At 34.9% G+C, this 19,823-nt stretch overlaps 1 pseudogene; it reads right to left on the reverse strand.

Annotated features, from left to right (window-relative positions):
* Positions 1-102: 102 nt before the first annotated feature.
* On the reverse strand, positions 103-1,340 carry LOC119639811 (annotated as a pseudogene).
* Positions 1,341-19,823: the final 18,483 nt, after the last annotated feature.

The raw sequence follows: 19,823 nt of genomic DNA on the forward strand, positions 1-19,823 counted from the left end.
GTTGTTGGTGGTAATATTTGTTGTTTATTGTTGAAAACCAAAAGCATACGCGTATGCTGTAATTGTTCGTCTTTCAAGATTTTCAGTTGAAGGTGGTCGTTATTATCGATTCTTTTGTTCTTCATCAGGTTCAGACTCTTCCTCAGCAGATCGCAACCATTCAACAAATTTCTTCATTTGTTCGCGGAAATGCATTTTCTCATTGCTTGAATGGTATCCTTGTGCCAACGCAAAATAATCTCTTCCGACAAAACTTCGGTTTTGTCAAAGGGTAAGATGACTTTTTTAAAAAACTTTCATAAAATTCATATTTTCATAAAAGAAATGTTGGACTTTCTGAATGAAAGCTAATTGCGCGCGATCGGCCTGCATTAAAGAACAATAACCTTTTAAATGGCGTGCTGCCTGCTTAGTGACAAATTCCTCCTTTTCATTACATTCACCCAAACACGTTACAGTCGACTAAATAATTACAATAAAATCATGTTCAGGAATGTTGGCTTGGCTTTTTGGGCAAATTCTTTAATATCAGCTCGGAGTTGTTTCGGGGGCGGTTCCTCGTCGTTTATATCATCAATTAGAAATTGTTGTAACACCCGCTTAACCTCTTGGCTGGCTTGAGCAACTTGATAGTTTCCGTCAAATCTTTTTCAAGAAAAACTTGTTTGAAATTCTCCTCAGTACGTTTATTAGGTGAGAAAAAATCCATAAGCTTGCTTTCCAGTCCCCATTTTTTAAGTGCTTGTATTAGCGATTGCGTACACTTTTCTTGTTTGAAGGTGATAAATGGTTCTACAAGAAAATCCAGGTGAATGCTGTCGTTAATTAAATGATCATTGTCGAGTACTAATAGAACGTTCGGTGGCACTGAACTATTACATAATATTAACGCTGGCATAAGCGCTAGTTTGATACGTTCGCTTGGAGTAAAACGTTTAATGAAGACTAATACTTGCTTCATTTCTTCTTCGAACATCTTTTCCAAATACTTAAAACGACGCATGAGGTTGACGAAAACCTGCTCATGGTTGCGCACTGCTTCCATATCTTCAGGTGCTTCAAATATGCGTTAATTTGTGCATGGCTGCTCGCCATCCTGGAACTAAGAGGCCACCAGCAATCAATATATTAAATAGTACCTCGCCGTAACGGCGATAGTCGAGTTTATTACCAGCGTTGATTAAAAATTTTGCGATTTGATCCAAGTCACCACCAGTTTTTTCGAGACCAGCAATGACCGCGTCACGGAATCCCGTTGGGTCATATTTTTCTCTTTCTTCTCTTTTTCTGGTCTTGATACGCTGACCTCATAGTACTGGTCTCTCAGCTTTTTGACTCATACAATAAGTTGGATTAAAACAACAACAAAAATTTACATGGCCGAGAAAAATTTGTATTAAAAGAATAGCACACTTGCCAAGATTGCGATTTTTAACAATAATTAAATGTAATTCAGTTTATAAAGTTGTGTTTTTCGATTCCATAATTTGCGTAAGTTATCTCACCAAAGTCTCACTCTCTTGTCTCACTGGTACAACCGCTTCATTATTCACTTCATTATTTTTAACAAACTCTTAAATGATAAATTGCTTAAGTGAAAAAAATTGTTTAATCAGTCTTATAGTGCATTCCGTGGGGATGCTTTCTACTTTTCCTGATTTTTCTTTTTTGAACAAAAAAAAGACAAAATTTGATTTGTTATTCCGCACGCCATGTTCGAAATGCTATATGAAAATGTAGAGAAAAAAGATCGTTTTGTTTAGTTTTTATTGAAGTATTGCCAATAAGCACGCAATCACTCTTCGCTTCACCTTACGAGTCGCTGGGAATGATGAGAGAATTTAATTCTTCCCATTTGCCGCCACCAAACGAACAGAAAATTGGAAATTTTTTTTGAAATTGTGGGACACATTTTCCATTTTTTTGAGGTCGCAAGATATTACAAGTTGGACAGAAGGCATTTTTAGATGGATTCAGCTGAACTAAAGAACTAGGATCAAATTCCTGCTTTCGATATCGAACACGATCTACAATCATCTACACATGGAGATGATGGTTTTCAAGATCAAAGAGTTTGTGACGAATGGCTAAAGAAATGATGGATGCATTAGCGCATTTTTTTTTTTTTTTTTTCTGATGACTAATGTCAAATCTCACATTTTGATTTCCAAACTAAAATGACTATCGAGAAATATATTCAAAGGGAAAAAAAACGTAGAGTGTTGCACATGTTTAACAAAAAAAAAAAAAAATAAAGGGACAAATCCTATATTCTCCTATCTAATCTCGTAGCCAACGGGAATTCCAAAATATTGGAGAAATAGTAGAACAAAAAACAAAACGCTCTGCATGTGTGCGCGAAACGAAAGCATATCATGTAGTTGGGAAGTAACAAAAAGGGTTTTTCGGAAAGCACAAAAATACAAATCGAATACGTAAGACGATTAACAAACGCTTTTGCTATATATATGCATTTTATAATCTTCATATTGTTAGGCGAACTTTTTGCCATTTTTTTTTTTTTTTCAGATCAAAAGTATAACGCAAAATCGATATGTATGTGCTTCAATGACTCATCAAAAAAAACATGCACCGAAGGTGAACCTGGCGAACCCCACAAATTGAGCTTGTAAAAGCGTTTGAATTAAACGGGAATCTCATCAGTGAGCCTAACGGGAATTTCAACGAAGAAAATGTGGTAAACGACACCCCGTGGTACCTTGCTAAGGTAAACGATATAATAAATCATTTCAAAGCATATCAAAGCTTGTCCAAGATCCATAATAGAAATGCCAAAAAAAAAAAAATTTATTTATATCAGGAGACTGTCTGCATAATTTAAAGGGCAGAAAGTCAAAATTGATATGGAAGTAAAAAATATTGAAAGAAGTAAGAGCTTTGTAGTCAGGCAAGGCAGCTGTTATATACCCTGCACCACTTCGCCTAATACAGTTATTCAATCGCTTTGGTTATAGTACACCAAAAGTCATACAATATGTTCATGTAAAGACATATATCGTTCAAAGTCGATGTAGTTGATTGCTATGTTAATTTGCTGTTGTGAGCCAATTGTCGCCATGAAATAGACTTTTACTATATAAATATTCAGCTTTCGTAGGAGCAGTTACATGAGAGAGGGTTCAAACCCTCGGCCACAGCCGAACTAACTCTTTTTTACCAATTTATGGAAACACTATTGGTCAGCGAGTTTTGTCGGGAAAATTGTAAAAATTGCACTTTTGTTCCATATAATTACTTTTTAAAAATAAGACGTTATATAACGGCCCGATTGCCCGGAAATGCGGACCGATCCTAACCATTAGCAATAGCATTCGTGCTTGGATTAAAGCACATCAGTATATCAAATTTTATCAAAATATGTCGAAAGTTGTGAGTTGCTGATCAAGTCGCGAGTTTGAGCACAAAATTACAAGGACAGACATCCTTAGATCGATTCAGAAAATGATTCTAAAAAATGATTCTGATAATAATTCTGTATCAATCGATATAATATAAGATGGATTTATCTTAAGCTCTTCTGCATATTACATACGTCCGCGCAAACTTAATGTACCTTGTTCTACAAGCGGTGCAGAGCAAAAAAACGGAAACACGCAAAAACAGCTGCCGCTAAGTTTCTAAAAGTTCAAGCACAGAACTTCGTTATCTCATTCAACCGTTTCCACACACCACAGCAAGTCATCTGTTGTTAATTTGCCGAATTTTAGAAAACGAAGAAGAAGAGTTCGATTGTTGAAACAAACAATGATATACGTCTTGCAATTGATTAATTTTTTTTTATTTTCCTCCAACTTTTACAAAATGTACTTCCCTACACAAATGTTCTCTCTCTCTCTCTCTCCTACACCTGCTGGTACCTGTTGTAGCGCAAGGATACATTAAGTTTACGCGAACGTATAGAAAACCCCGATATAGACCCATCTTTTCTTATTATAGCGCTCGATCCATCCGTTCGTTAGTCCGCTTGTCCGTCTGTCCGTCTGTTTCCTTGTGCAAAATCCCACAAGTCGCCATTTTCGAGGGATTTTAGTTAAACGTGGTAGACCGATATGTTTTGGCGCATGACGACCACTATTGAAAATGATTCGGATCCGAACTTTTTTCCAATATAAGGCCTTATTTTCAAAGGCGTATTATTTTGAAAAGCGTATTATTTTCAAAGACGTATGAAGCGAACGGGCATATAGTATTTAATGGTTATTTTTATCGTACCTAAATTAGAGATTTCAACCCGCGGTACCATTCAGCTATCGTTGTTTCGTTTTATGCAAAAAAATTTGATAATCAAAGCTTCCATTTCTTGAAATCAATAAAGAGATATATTTTTCTTTATAAATACTTCTGCAAGAAAGAGAGGTTTTTCTAAAAAAATACACATCCCTCAAAGTAGATGAGACAAGGGTAGCCGTAAAAAATTCGTCTTATTTTCAACCAAATAATTCTTATAATCAACAAAAAATAAGAAACAGAAGTCAATTATTTAAAAGTATAAGGTAAGATAGATTAACGTCAAGTAAGTGCTGCATATCGGAATTAAGAAAAACATCGATGCCTATGTAGGAAATAGAAGATTATTTCAGAAAACGTGTAATCAGATGATCTGTAAACGACAAATCTTGCTTTAAAGATAATTAAGACACCACTTGCCGCCACATCTCATTCCAACCTTATACTAGCCCGAAGTACTTTTTCCGCATCACTAGCATTGCGTCTCGACCGAATGTAGTTAAAGTGAAAGTGTATCCCATAAAGTCTTCATTCACTTGTGAACTGCGAAGTCACTGCAACAGACTTAAAAAATTAAATTTTTTCCCCTTTTGTTTGAGAGGTAAGTAAACGTAATTGAACAATAGTCTTCGAGAATGTTCTTAAGCAGATATTTAAATATTGTACAAAGAAAATTTTGCTCTAAATAGTAAAAAATGATAACACTGAAGCAATTCTCGTGATGCATCGCTAAATTAAGGAGCTCTCGGACAAACAGCGCGAAATATTAATTATTAGATGATTGGCCAGTGTTTGAATGAAAAAAATCAATTTTCAATTTTTATAAAAAGTAAAAAGTGTATAGCGAACAGCGAGACCCCACATAATACCCCACAACGCTTCGCTTAAATCATCGATGATCGCTTATATGTCGATGAATCAAAAAAGTAGTAGGGACAAAGGGACAGACAAGCTTAAATCCATTCAGGAAGTAATTCTGAGCCAATGGGCATAATGAAAGGTGGGTCTATCCCAAGTCATTCTCTAAAATGTTGCACACATTCGCGCAAACTTAAGATAATGTTCTTCTATACGATAGTGGAGGGTAAACGTATGGAAAAGCCACTCTTTTATTAAATAAAAATGTTTTAATTAGTATAACGAAATGTTCAACGCATTTTTTTTTCAAAATGTTATTTTAAAAAATTCAAATGGAAAAAAACGAAAGTTGTTAGAGTTACGTTGCTTGAGTTTTTAAAAAACCATGTCTCGAGAAAAACGCGTTTAACGTTTTGACACGTGTTGTAGACATGTTTTTTTAGTGCAACAAATTCTTCTTCGTTTTTTTTTTTTTTTTGTTTATCTACGTTAGAGTGCAATTCGACGACGATGATACTGGCCTTGCATATTTAAATATTCGTCCTCATCCCTTCTTCCACGAAGAGTTTATGCTCGAAAAAAATTCTTTTGCTGCGTATGTCGCACGTTCTTCACTTTAAATCTTGTAAAAAAACAGAGGAAACGGCAGAAGCATGTGCGATTCTGTACCAACACCAAAAATATTATCATAAACTTTTAATTTGCTGGCCGAAAAACACTAAAGGCTTTCTAATCGCCATCAGCCTCACATCTACCCAACTGTCGTCTCTATGAAGTTACAACGAGCGGGTTTGTTGAAAATGTTTTTAAATGAACGTAAACACTTTCCACAAGCAGCTGTTAGTTTGTCTACGAATTCAGAAATTAACGACTATGACATATGGCTGTTACTCATCGAACAAGGATTAATTTGACAAAGGAAGGGAGTCTTGTTGCAGTAATTGGGGCAGAACGTATAGTTTCTCTCTGAAAATAAATTATTTTGCACATTTTGTAGAAGAGTTAGAGCATGTGTTAGGGAAACAGGAAATTTTTTTTTTCTAGAAATTTTACCTTGACTTTCATCCTTAAACACTTGACGCAAACATATACATTTTTTTTTTCCTGAACTCTGAGATCTTTAATGCAACGGTGCATCTTCTTCTTAATACACTTCTGTTAACTAGTTAGGATTAAGATATGGTTGGACTAGTTTGTCCAAATTACGGAAGGTAGGATATCTTTGTGAACATCTCACGAATCCATACAAAAATAGCTTTCGTAAGGGAATTCAAACTTTTCTTTCCAGAAGTATTTTTAATAAATTTTTTTTAAATGTGGTGTATTAGCAAACAAAGGAACTAGGAAGTTTGTCCCCTGTTCACCTAGATGATGTGAATCTAAAGAAAAGATGTGCTTTTGCTTAGCTCGTTCGGAAGGTATCTTTTTACAGATTCACGAAGTGTCCACGCTTTCGAAGTTGAACGGAGTCGGCTTTCAAATCCATCTTTCGTGATCTCAATTACCTAACAGAGCTTTGTCCAGACCTTTACAAAGTCCTCTTAAGGAAGTTGCTAAGTGTCCTTTGCAGTTAAATTCGAATCGTAGCTTCACACTTTTCCTTTAATCTCTAACTTGGTAGATGATTTTGTCCGTGAAAAAATATATAAACACAGCAATGAACAGGTTAGGGTAGTAAAGAAGTCGCTGCCGTACAAAGGTGTTCTAGGTTTATGCGAATGTGGATAACGTGTAGAAAGAGTTGAGGTAGATCTGTTTGGTCCATATTGTTTGTCCGTCTGTCTGTTTTAAGACATCTCGATGAAATTTACTTTTAACTTACTTTGGAACTGGTTGGAATGGGGCCACACTCTCGATCAATTGCTTATTTTGAAAAATCGTTATACAAATAACTGTATTAAGCGAAGTGATGCAGGGTACTTAATGGCGGGCCGTGGCCTATTGAAGTTTTTTCACTTGCTATTCTTGAATAATTTAGTTGACTTGGGAAAAACTCTTTTTTTTTTTTCTTTTTTTTTGTTTAAATTTTGAACCGAAATGCGTAAAACATTTTTGTTCTCAAATCCAATCTTCTTTCCCAATAAAAACTTATCTAATATAAATTTGTATTAGTTAAAAAAAAAAAAAAAAAAACAAAAACGCGCAACAACCATAAAAATGTTTTATATATATTTTTTCTTTGTGCTGTGTTACAAAAATCTGACACAACCACAAATAAAGTTTTGCTCGTAGATTTTTAATAAAATTAACGCTTGTCCGTTACTCCTCTGCTCCAGCAAGGAAGAACTGAAATGCAAAAGACTTAATTCAGAGATGAATTTGCCGTCATGGCAATCTTAGCGTATACGTAATCCCTTAACGCAGGACAATTTCATTTCCTGTTGATGGTTATTTTTTATTTTTGGCTTGTGTTTGTTGCACCGATTTAAATTGTGACAATAAACGAGATCAACCTCAAACTCGTAATAATTCCCTGACTAACTAATTTAATATTTGGTTTAGTATGTACATCAGTTCTGAACTACAAATTCATTGTGTCACTTTCAAACAGTTGAACAAACCATATGTTTACATTATTGTTGCAAATTTTATATACATATATAGATATCCCTTTGGGACATCGCTTTCTCTAGTTACTAGCTCGATACATGTGCACTTCGTATGACTGTATCTATTATACTCATCTTTACTGATGCGCAAGCGGACAGGAGCTGTACCACATTTTCGCAATTGAATTTTGAAACAAATCGGGCCTTAAACTAAACATCCAACAGACATTTTTCCTTAGTCAATAATGGGCCCCGATACAAAACTATGCTTAGTGTGTAACTAAACCTCGTTAGAATCCTGTAATATGTGCGTTCAACTATTTATATATATATATATATATATATAAATGTGTATATGCTTTTATAATATAACGTATACATATATATATATATATATATATATATATATATATGCATGTGTGTATGTGTGTATATGTGTGGTAAACATGAACAAACATGAAACATATCTATGAGAATGTCCTGTTTTGCTATGTGATAATAACATAAAGTGTTTCTCTTTGCAATTGCTTCGTCTGCTTTACGTTCCAAGTTAAGTTTGGTGTTGTTTGCATGATTGTTAACGTTTTTTTCTGTTGTATACTTATTACGACCTACTTGGCACTAGAAACAAATAACTACCCGCGTTTTCCAGTCGATAAAAAGATTTTTAAACTTAAATTTGTGGGATACATATCTATGTTGAAAATGGCATTAATGTTGGTAAATAAGAACGCAGGCGATTGTGCCCGCTTGCACGCTTGTATATGCATACGCATAACATTTAAAGCAGACCTGTCCAATCGTTCGCTTATAAATTGGATTTTAAGCAAACAGAAGATATGAAAATAATCCTATTAAAATGATACCTATCATCCAGGATTTACTTCGCGTCTTTTTATTGCTTGCATCAAATTTATTATTCTTCATTATTGGTTTGAGAACTAAAAAAAAAGAAGACTTTATTCTATCTTTACTTTTTTGCACTGCTGCCGGCATGATATTGAGTCTACCTATTACATATTCCAAGTAAATTTCTAATTCAAAATATTTGCTAAGCTTCTGCAAGTGGTTCGCCGTAGTTCAGGCTAAGTTTGACATAGATTCATCGGCTCAGTATAGTAGCTAGTCGACCGGGACGAGAAACAACTCGGCGTAGAATTTCTGCCATACGTTATCGCTTACATTTTTTTCCCCATATAGTGTTGGAAGACTTGCAAAGCACCACTGCATTCCCGAAAACAAAAGAAGGGTGTTCCGGTGCAAAGTGCAGCCCTTTATTAAGATCTGTTTCAACAAATATCTATCATAGGCGGGATTGGAAAGCTACTGTGAATTTTTTTTTTTTTTTTTTTGCAATTTTCCCAGAATCAAAGTTTTCAAACTTATCAGTTAATGATTAGATAAATGTTTGTTTTCATACCCCTTGCACCCTATGAGGTCACGTGAAAAAAAGCTTCGCTCCAAATATTTGCCACAACCTTTTGGGAGTCAATGTCGACCATTAGCGATGAATTGTCTCCCCATTCATCGGAAATAATTTCGAGATTATCTACGCATACTGGGAGAAACTCCCTGTCTTTGCCTACATTTCGACAAGGTAAAGCAAGTAAAAACTTTATTTATAATCGGTTGTGACCCACTCTATTAGATACCATATACCTAACACAATTATTCAGACACTTTTTAAAATAAGACGTTATGTGGGAGTGGTCCGAGCCATTTTCAATAGCATTCGCTCTTGGAAAACAGGTCGATCTTCATTAAAATATCTCAAGCCTGTAGGTTGAAACCCAAAACGCAAGGACAAGATATTAGACGGATAGGCGGACAGCATTTCAAGTTTTTATATAGCTGCACGTATTGTAAGTGAATGAACAATTCTTTACATTTTTTGTGCTGATTAATAACTTTATCGACTTCCTGTGGCGCTGACGCTCTATATAATTGCTCAATTTCCTTAACAAATTTACGAACATTTTATTGGCTTGTGAGTCATAGCATATATGCTTCATTAAAGCTAGGACTGGAATCGATTTGATAAGGTCCAGCTATGAGTTAAGCTGCTTGTCCCCGTCGACGTATTAGCCATAGAACTATGGCGACACAAGACAGCTCGAGAACAACCGAAGTCAATAAGGCAATCGACTTGATCGCGCCTTTATCTGCTAAATTAATCAACAAATATACATTCATGAATAAAATGCAGCCTGTTTGGCTAGACTTTTGTTTTTTGTAAAATTTTGGACGGCGCGAACTATGAAGTTTACTATTTATTTATAACACCGTATAGCAGCTTGCCGACTTACCTATCAATATGAGTTCGGGAGTGCTTATTACGACATTTTGTTTTTGCAGAGAAAGATCCTATAGTCACATGTTCAGAAAGAAGTTGTGAGATCACTGTGAGTGTTATGCCTTTGTAGATCGAGCACTCGCTATAGCTGCGACCAGCACCATGCCAATACATATGCAAAATTCTATTGTTTATCTGAAAATGGAAAATCTCGATTAAAGTACCTATCGTTTTCACAATAATTTATGCCTAATAGGAAGTTAATTGTGTGAAACTCCCTACTCGTATTTCATTATTTCTTATAACTTTCCCGTGCAGATAAAAATACATACACATGGACGGAGGAAGAGCGCTTTATAGCCATGTCGGGAAAAACATCGCAGAGCCGTCACCTATCGCATCATGTATTATGTAGTTTTTGTAGCTAACAGCCTTTTGTTTTGTATGTACCACCCCTTTTTTATGGAGAGCTTTATTACTACTACTAGTCCGGATTTATATATGTGCACGTACGTATGCTACGACAAGAGAATGTATTTAGAAGCTTTTATGATCGCTGATCGGTCACGACGCCAGACGAGCCGATTTGCTCCAGAGGATCGGAGAAGCTTTTTAAAAAGCAAATCAAAAATGATAGGCGTCCTTAACGAAAAACCATGTGAACAAGTTTTCCTAATCTCAAAAGGCGGATAAGACGAAACGATACGAATAAATGCTTAAATATCATGTATTGATATTAGCAGATCAAACTTTAAGAGCAAGTGCCGAAATGCAAATGCGTATAAGTTGTAATACTCTCCTGGATGTGTCCCACAGTGTGTGGCTATGTGAAATTGAGTGCAGTAAACACGTTTTGCTCAGTTCAACACAATAAGCTGCAATCTAGGAGACCTCCTTCGAAAATTGGTATCTACTAATATGTAAACGAGTTCAGAAGTCTTTGAAGAAGTTGAGAAGTGCAGCCGTAGCAATGTTTTGAATTCCTTTTGTTTTTCTTTCTTGAATTATCTCACCGATACTAACCTATCTATATAGGCATATATGGGAAATTTCTACATCTTACCATAATATGTATGAGTTTGCAAATCTCAACGACACATTTCGTTTGGCCAGATGGCTATGAATACATTGAAGTGCAAACTAATGAAAAAATGAAGTTACTTTTGTGTACCTTACAAAGATAAATGACGATGATAAACTTGGCCGTTTTGTTTAAGCATAAAAGAGATATTTTGTAAATTTGTGGTCTCTATATAAAGCTTGCAAAGGAACAACTTATTCTTTCGTATACTTCTACATATAAAGTTTTCATTCAAACAGTTTTACATCACCGAAGAAATGCTTCCAGTTTTCATTAAACATGAACTCAACAAACTTTTGCAGTTCTTTATAAAGCATCGATTGAACTAATGATTGCTGGTAGTTGCCGTCGGCAAAGATATGCCAGCATGAGAATAAGTTTTGTTTAACGAAAAAAGCCTGCGGCAGCCCGATACCGATAAATTATCCTTTGGTTTCGTTTCTTCAATATTAGTTAACATATACATTGGGCTTTTTAAGGGTATGCATTCAAAGAAGAAGAAGAAGAAAAAGTGTAAATATATGACTCGTTTCGCAATAGCATACCACTATTAGATAATTTTGAAAGTCGTGTATGGCCCCCGGTTGGGTATGAATTGTACAAATCGGAAAATTTTTTAAACATTAAAACTTTTAGTTCTTTGAAATAAGTTCAAGCGAACAGATATTGGCATGAGGAGGACGAGATTTACTTAAAATCAATTAAATTGAAAATTGAAACCAATTACTCGTAAATATTAGAATTTATGATTAAGCGATTATCATAAAGATTTACAAAATGCTTTCATATATATACAGTTGGTGTCTAGTTCATTGGCATTAACTGACAAATTGGGTTACGAATGTCACAATCATAATGGATGCAAGCATTGTTTCTGATTTTTCTTATCTCAGCAATCTCATGAGAGAAAACCTAAACAAATTTGTTCCCATAATGTTCATGAATTTTTTGTTATTCGGCATGTGCACCTACCTACCTATTGGTTATTTTCGTTTAAAAAATTTCCAATAAATTGTTATTCATTAATTTTCCTAAATGCTCTTACCCATCTGCACGACATATGAAAATGACAAGAATTTTATGAATTGGTTTTTCCTTTGAATCACTTTTCATATCATAATTGCGAACTTTGTTTTGATATCGTTGTGCTCGTGTAGAGTAACAAAAATCAACATTGAATTCTCTTCGTAAGCTTCCAGATGCATATTTCATAAACACATATCTGCAACACAAACACACATACACGTATATACGCATCACAGTCTCACTCAACACATATATATCCGTTCCGTATCCTTCATCATCGTTATATAAGTTAAAAGCCTATAATAGCATATATGCTCCTGTATACTGTGTGCTGTGTGCCCTATGCGTAATGCATATTGCATATGCACGAGTATGTGTGCGTAACTCTGCCGAGGAAAAATTTAAAAAGCAGCCATCGTGAATGAATTCGTTACCGACAAGTATAGTAAATAAGTTTTGGAAATCATTACTTTGTTCAGATTAATTTTGTTCCCTTTTCTATGCAAATAACCCAAACGCATGTGAATTATATTAAAAACTCAATTAAATTACAAATATAAAAAAAAAAAAAAAAAAAAAGTAAAAGGAAAACATATTCAATCTTTAATATTCAACAATTTTTGTATCACAGCGCAATGGTTTGATGTTGATACATATATGTAGATGTGTGCAGATTTCCCTGCTGTAGAGCAAAGCGTTTATTATGATTTTTTGAAAGTCCTTGTGCATGCCTCTGCGAATTTAGGTTTCGAATATGATGACACTCGTATTGTTTGTTTTTCTGCGAGACATTATTTAAAATTTCATACAAAATAATTTGTTCAGAGACAATTTTCACAAAATTTTTACTACAAAGGGAAGAGAAAATTCATCAAATACTTGGGCTTAATAGCAAAGGAATTCTTGAAAATTATAAAAAGGCAAGACTTAGTAGATAAAATTTTATTTTTTTTTGGTTTACTTTCAAAGTTCATAATATTGTCAGTTAGTATACTCATGGGTTTCTGCTCATCCATCCTTTTACTCGCTATTCGGTCCTATTCTACCTAACTAACTGCCTGCAGCTACATGTCCGAACATATTCACTTATTGTCTGTCCGTCATTTGTCCATTCGTCTGTGAATCTATATGGCCTCTTATTCGTTTGTCTACTCGTGAGCCCATGTCTCCGCTTACGACTGCATCCTTCCTTTCACATCATCAAGTTAAGTTAATTACACTTCCCCTCAGTCAATTTGCGGCCTGACATATGTCGTACAATTCAAAGGACGCACTCAACGAAGAACGTTGCGTACGTTATTGTCGATAGAGAAACACAATGTATTGTAGAGATCCGTCCATCTATCCGATTCTTTACTTTCATTTAGCCTGCCCGTCCGACTCTGCTTGCCCAGAGATTAGGTTTTCCTTCCGCGCGTTCCGCTTCCGTCTAATTGTTTATTTGTTTATCCGTGCGTCAGCTTCTTCTCATGTGTCTACAGCCAGGTACGTTTTCATTCTTTCTATCCGTCTATCTGTCCTTTCTCCATTCTACCAGTATATTCATTTATTCAACCTTCTTATTGCCTGTCTAACTGCCATTCCTCCCGTCTATCTATGTGTATTCCTTTTTCCATCTATCAGATTGTTTAATCCAGTTGCTCTTTTATTTGTCTTGTTCGCTCTCCTTTCTATCTGTCGGTCCGTCCGTCTATTGCCTTGTTCTTTTTTCACTCTATCTGATTTTCTGGCTGTTCTTTTCCCCCTTTTTCCTTCTACCTGTTTATCTGTTGTGCTTTTCTGCTTTCCTTCTATCAGTGTGCTTGATTCTCTCTTTCTCTCTTTCTCTCTCTCTCTCTCTCTCTCTCTCTCTCTGTTTCTCCCCATCTGTTCGTCTGTTCATCTTTCCAATTATATGCCTGATTTTCTGTTCGTCTATGCCTGTTCCAGTTTCCCTCTCCCTTTTTGTCACCTCATCTTTCCGTCTGCCAATCTGCCAGCCTATTCCTCTTTCCCTCTGCCACTTTGTCCTTTCCTCTTTCAACCTGTCTGCCTATCTATCCCTTCATCTTTTTTCTTTCTTCTCTTTTCTGTTTCCTCTTCTTTTCTTATATCTGTCTGCCTTTTCCGCTTTACCACGATTTCTTTATCTGCTGCTCCTTCCGTCTCTCTGCCTGTTTGCATGACTGCTCTTTCCGTCTGCCCATCTATTTGTCTGGGTATCTATCCAACTATTCCTCTGTCTATCGACGTATCTCTTCGGTTGCTTGTTGCTGCAAATTTCTAAAGCCAGAAAAATGTTTCACATATAGTCAGTATCATAACCGAAGTTTTAATGCACTCAGTGAATCGAATATGATTAAAGCAATTTGAAGTCTGTGCGCATTTAAAAACACGACCAAAAACTTGATATATATAGATATATTTATTAGGGAAAATTATAAAAATCGCAAAAAGTTTGAAGAAAATTTTATAGACGACGGCATGATGACACTTTTCCAGTAAGAAAAATCAAGTATCCGTTGAAAAATACTCGTATATTCTTTCCTGTAAATAAGTTGAAAAACAGTCCTTATAAAATGTTTCTGATAACGTTTGAAACACACACTTCGGTTTGGTGTAGCTTTTATAAATTACTTTCACGTTGTCAACCAATATTAACTAAACACAACTTCTTTTTTTCCCAGGGTAAACTTAGCTGATTTTCTATAAATTTGAGAAAAAGTTTTATAAAAGAAAAAAATACAATAGTGATGGAAATGCAGCGTATGGGGTGAATCGATAAAGGAAAATGCAAGCTGGTATGAAGTTGCAGGAGTGATAATTAACAGGAACAGGAAAGAAAAGAAAAGAAATGAAAAGAAATGAAAAGAAAAGAAAAGAAATAAAAAGCAAATTCATAAAAGAGATAAGGGCATGTAAGCTGAGCTAGTGTGAGTTGATGCAAGTTTGTCTGCATACGTTTGATTCATCAACTAACTTTCTGTAAGAAAAAAAATTCTCGTAAGTACTTTAAAAACAAAAGTTCCTATATTACATTATATCTAATAAAAAATTTAAATCGACGTAAACTGTAAGGAACAATAGTTAGTGAGCAACCCATCTTTCCAGGTATTCTCTCACTTATCAGCGGAACGTACAAAAATGCTACTCCCCTCTTTCTTCCTTCACTATTAACAGTTTTTTACTACACCATTGGACCCATACTTATAGACTGGTATAAAAAAAAAGAGAATATTTTGAATTGGAAATGAAATGTAGTTTCCAAAAAGCTGGTAAACCTCTCGTTTGGCTTATGTGGCTTGCATCCGCAAGGGATAATCTCAGATTATGGTTTTTCCCTTTTTTCTTTATTATTGCTTTCAATATTCTCTATCTAGATGATGTATAAAATTGATGAAGACAAAGATGAAATTTTGTATAATCCATATTCCGATTAAATCCGTAGCGCCGTGCAACTGCAAATTTAAAAAACACTGAACAACTTAGCAAATTCAGAACCAACAGCATATTTTAATGTATTTTTTTTTTGATTTGATTAATCACTCAGTGGACGTCTCGCCCTATTCGCGTAATGCGGTGACGCTCGGAAACAACTGAGGATAGAGAAAAAAACAAAGAAATGTGGAGGTGTTATGCTTTAAACGGCTGAGTACTTACCCTAGAGCTACGAACGAAGTAAACTCCACCACACCGAGATTTGAACCCGCGGGCGCTCGCTTTGTAGTCAGAAACCTTATCTACTCGGCTACTCATGCGGATAAAACCAACAGTATATGAAAGAGTTTTAAACATAATCCTCCCATGGCCAAGTCTTCTTCAAATCCATCTCAAATCAAACGTCCTAGAGCAAGCATCGCTTATTCGAAACAAAACAAAAATTTCAGTAGAATTAAAATTTCAAACTTTTAACTCCTTTTTTTCGAAACCGTATTTTCCGAATCTACCCGAACACTGATTCCTTCAATTTTTATTGGTCTAGTTACCAGTTAAATATTTCTTCGGCACTTGGACGGTGGACGGTGCTTGCTTTCTGTGTGTGTATGTGTGTGTTTGTGTGATTGTGTGATCGAATCTTTAAAGTCGAAAAAGACTTCGGAGAGACTATTTCAAATCTATCTGTGTGTTTCATATATCCGCACAAAGTTAATACAACCCTGTATCACAACTGGTGTAGGGTATAGCCACTACTCTCATGTATATAAAAAACTTGAAGATTGGTAAATCTTTTCATTCTCTGAAAGAATTTCTATACTCTATACTTGCAGAGTATATACAAAACAGTTTTGACCCGAGGGGAATTAAAAAACTTTTGAGTAATTAAGGGTTTATCGTTAGAGTCATGCAATACTTTTAGGCTGCTGCATGTTGGTATTAGTCCCTGAAGGGTTAAACTATATATATATATATATATATGTGCTTTAAAAACTTTCTTTTGTTCCGAAATAAATAATTCTTTTTGATTCCCTACTACTAGTTGCTTGAAACGTATCAAACGTGACTTGGGATTGTTACGAAAAGGAATCTGCCCTGATTTCTCTTCATGAGCAAAGTTAATTAACATTTTTCTGAATACAAGATCTTCGTCCATTATGCCAAAGGGTTATAGGATTTCTGTAAAAGTTCCCAGGATTTATCAGCGACGTCACTGTTCTGTAACATATTTTATTATGATGTTTATGAACTTCAAGTCTTCTTTTCTCTTCTCTTGTAAAAATATTATTTTCTTATGAAGTTGTACTAGTTTTGTTTTTGGGTATATGTTATGCCACTTTTACATAAATTTTCTCATAAATTATTTGAGCTTTTATAGCTAATAGATGCACATTTTTCTTTGTTGTTATTCATTTTTTTTGTTCCAATATTGTATTCTTCTACCAGAATAGAAGCAAACAAGTGAAAAATTATATTCCGGCATGACTGAATCTTTTACACCTATCGCCGAGGACCGAGCAAAAACCCGGAAAGACGTAGACGTGTCTTTTGACCGACTTGGGCCATTTCCACTTTTTTTTTGCGGATTTGTAGGCGATATCTTCATTTTTGCGAAAGAGAGTATTTTTACGACAAGTATCTCAGGTATATTCCGAATTTTAAGCCGGCTGAGATTTTATATGGTCTATGCTCGCTTCAAGGCTTACTTTTGCGCATTAAAAAAATTGCTTAAAAAAATCAATTTTTAATGCACTATAATGTTGGGTAGGTATTTTTATAGGTCCTACAGCATCGCCTATAGAATATACGGTCAAATTTTTCGTAGATTTATCTGCTGTAATTTACGAACAGTGAACAAAAAACCAATTTTCTATTTTTTTAGAAAAGCAAAGGTGTTTTCAATCTACGCAGTACTGTAAGCTTTCCACAGATTTAACCCGGATTTTCAGTGCAGGAGTTTGCAATGTTTCTGCCAGGAGAGTGTTTTCAACAGCCAAACGTACAATCGGACAGAGAGGTATTGTTAAATCGATTCAGAACTTGATGCTGCTCAAGAATATGAATACTTAGTGAAGTCTATAAAACTTCTTTCTGGGTGTTTCAAACGTTTCCGACAAGCTAAACATACCCCTTATTCTTCGGTGATGGGTATAATAATAGAACTTTAACAAGAAGTTTTTTTTTTTTTTGTTTTTATCGAACTTAAACAACTGTTACTCTACTATCACTACGGCGAAATGACGAAAGCTCCCAGAAAGAGTATTTCTAAAGCCTTTTGGAAAAGGAAAAGCAAGTTCTCAACGTACACTTTTCTGGAAATCAATGAACAAAACAACCGGTATCACAACGGACCCTTTTGTGGCTGGCGCAAGAGCCACTTGTGACCTAGAAAGTCTCCCATGTTAGATAGGCTGCACAAGAGTCCCATTTACGATTTCAGTGACTACAAGAGGTGTTAGACAAGTTGCCACAATGAATCCTATTTCTAGTGTAGGTGATCTCAGAGGTTATGCGTATTAAGAATTCCATTTCCAGATTTGGCACTTTTCGGACGTTCCTGTCTTCTTTGGTGTGAACTGTTTGCCAATACGCCCAACTGCTTATGGCTTAAGTGCCTCGTCATATTAGTCGGGGTGGATCAGGTAGCCTATTCCGAACGTAAGTTACGTCTGATGTATTGTTAGCGAATGTGAAACTTAGTCAGAGAGACTCATTCCTCATCTAGTGTTAGATGAGTTGTCTCCGTAAACAAAGCTAACCTGACATGGAACAAATGAAAGAGTCTATCTATATACAGCAGACATTGTTTCATATACAAGCGTATAACGATATCTTTCAATTTACAAAATGCATCATTTATCGTGTTTTCCTTTGCACTTTTTATGAGAGAAAACTAACTGACCAAAACAAAAAATAAACTCAGTTATGCTCAAGCAGAGAAAACTCGGTAGAAAGGTAAACTTTCACTTTTATTTCAGTGGGTTTGCTGTTCGAAGTCTTGGATTTCTTTTTCTTCTTCTGTTTTGTTGCCTTCACTCGTAAAGAACATTTATATTTTTTGTTCATGTTTTTCGAAAACAAATTGAAAAACTATCAGCATTAAAGTGTCTCGGAAAACAAATGATTCAATTGCGTTTTGTTAATGCAAAATTTATCTTAAGTTACTTGACTGTGATAATCTTATGTTCAATTTGGTTTTATATCCTTTCAATCGATTTACATGATTTCGAATTTAATTGGACATTTCTATCCCCACCCAGGGCTTTGCGTAATGCGTTTAACTGGGCTTCAGTTTACTTCCTTTTGAAAAAAAAAATAATAATAATAATTAAGTCTCATCGAAAGAAACAGAGAATGACTGAAATATATATCATAATCTCATTGAACTGAATTCCGGGAATACTTAAAAAATTTAAAATTGTTTTACCAAAAATTGTGTTTTAAATGCCAATAATTCCTTGATTTACTTAAAAAGAAAAAAAGGAGAAAAAAAAGGCGGAATTTTACACAATTTATTCATGTTTTCTTCACCATAAGGGTACGTTTATGGGAATCTGTTATCATATCGCGTCAAAAACGCGATACCGCATGAACAGTAATTTGAATTATTATTTCAATAACAACAACAGGAAAACCAACAGCCAACCAGTTTGATATCCTGTAAGTTTAACGTAAACACAATATATATGTATATACAATATAAATATATATATATATACGTACATACGTAGATACCAAGCATTCATGTGTAATACGATGATAGAATATTTTTACTTCACTGCGGTGGTACACAGCAGTAATAAGAACGACATGAGAATAAGCAAAAAAAAAGAAGAAAAAAAAAAGGCGAAGAAAACAGAAATCGAATTAAATAAAAGGCAATTGACACGAGTTATAAACGGCGAACGTGGTTTTATAAGCGACCGCAAGGAAATGCGTTTAATGTCCTTGTTTTCTATTTTACCATAAATAAATATCCTTACTACACTTGTTTTACATTTATGTACCGCACGTTAGCCGGGTCGATATTATGCTCATAATGCCTGCCTTCTATTCTATAACATTCGTCCTAGTAAATTTTATCTCGAATCGTTAACAGCAACCGTAGCACGTTCACATACTACCCACTTATATAAGCAGACGTAAGTAAACATATTTATACAAATGCCTATACAACAATGTGTACAACAAACATATATTATTATATTATTATATGTACATAGACTTATATATATATATATATACATTTCTTGTATATAAAACATACGCACATACAATACATTTAAAGATAGGGAAGCAAATGAATATTCAACTGATAGAAATAAAAGTATGCTGTGTATGTGTATGCGGACCT

The sequence above is a fragment of the Glossina fuscipes genome, unplaced genomic scaffold, assembly GCF_014805625.2.
Source record: "Glossina fuscipes isolate IAEA_lab_2018 unplaced genomic scaffold, Yale_Gfus_2 113, whole genome shotgun sequence".
NCBI lineage: Eukaryota > Metazoa > Arthropoda > Insecta > Diptera > Glossinidae > Glossina > Glossina fuscipes.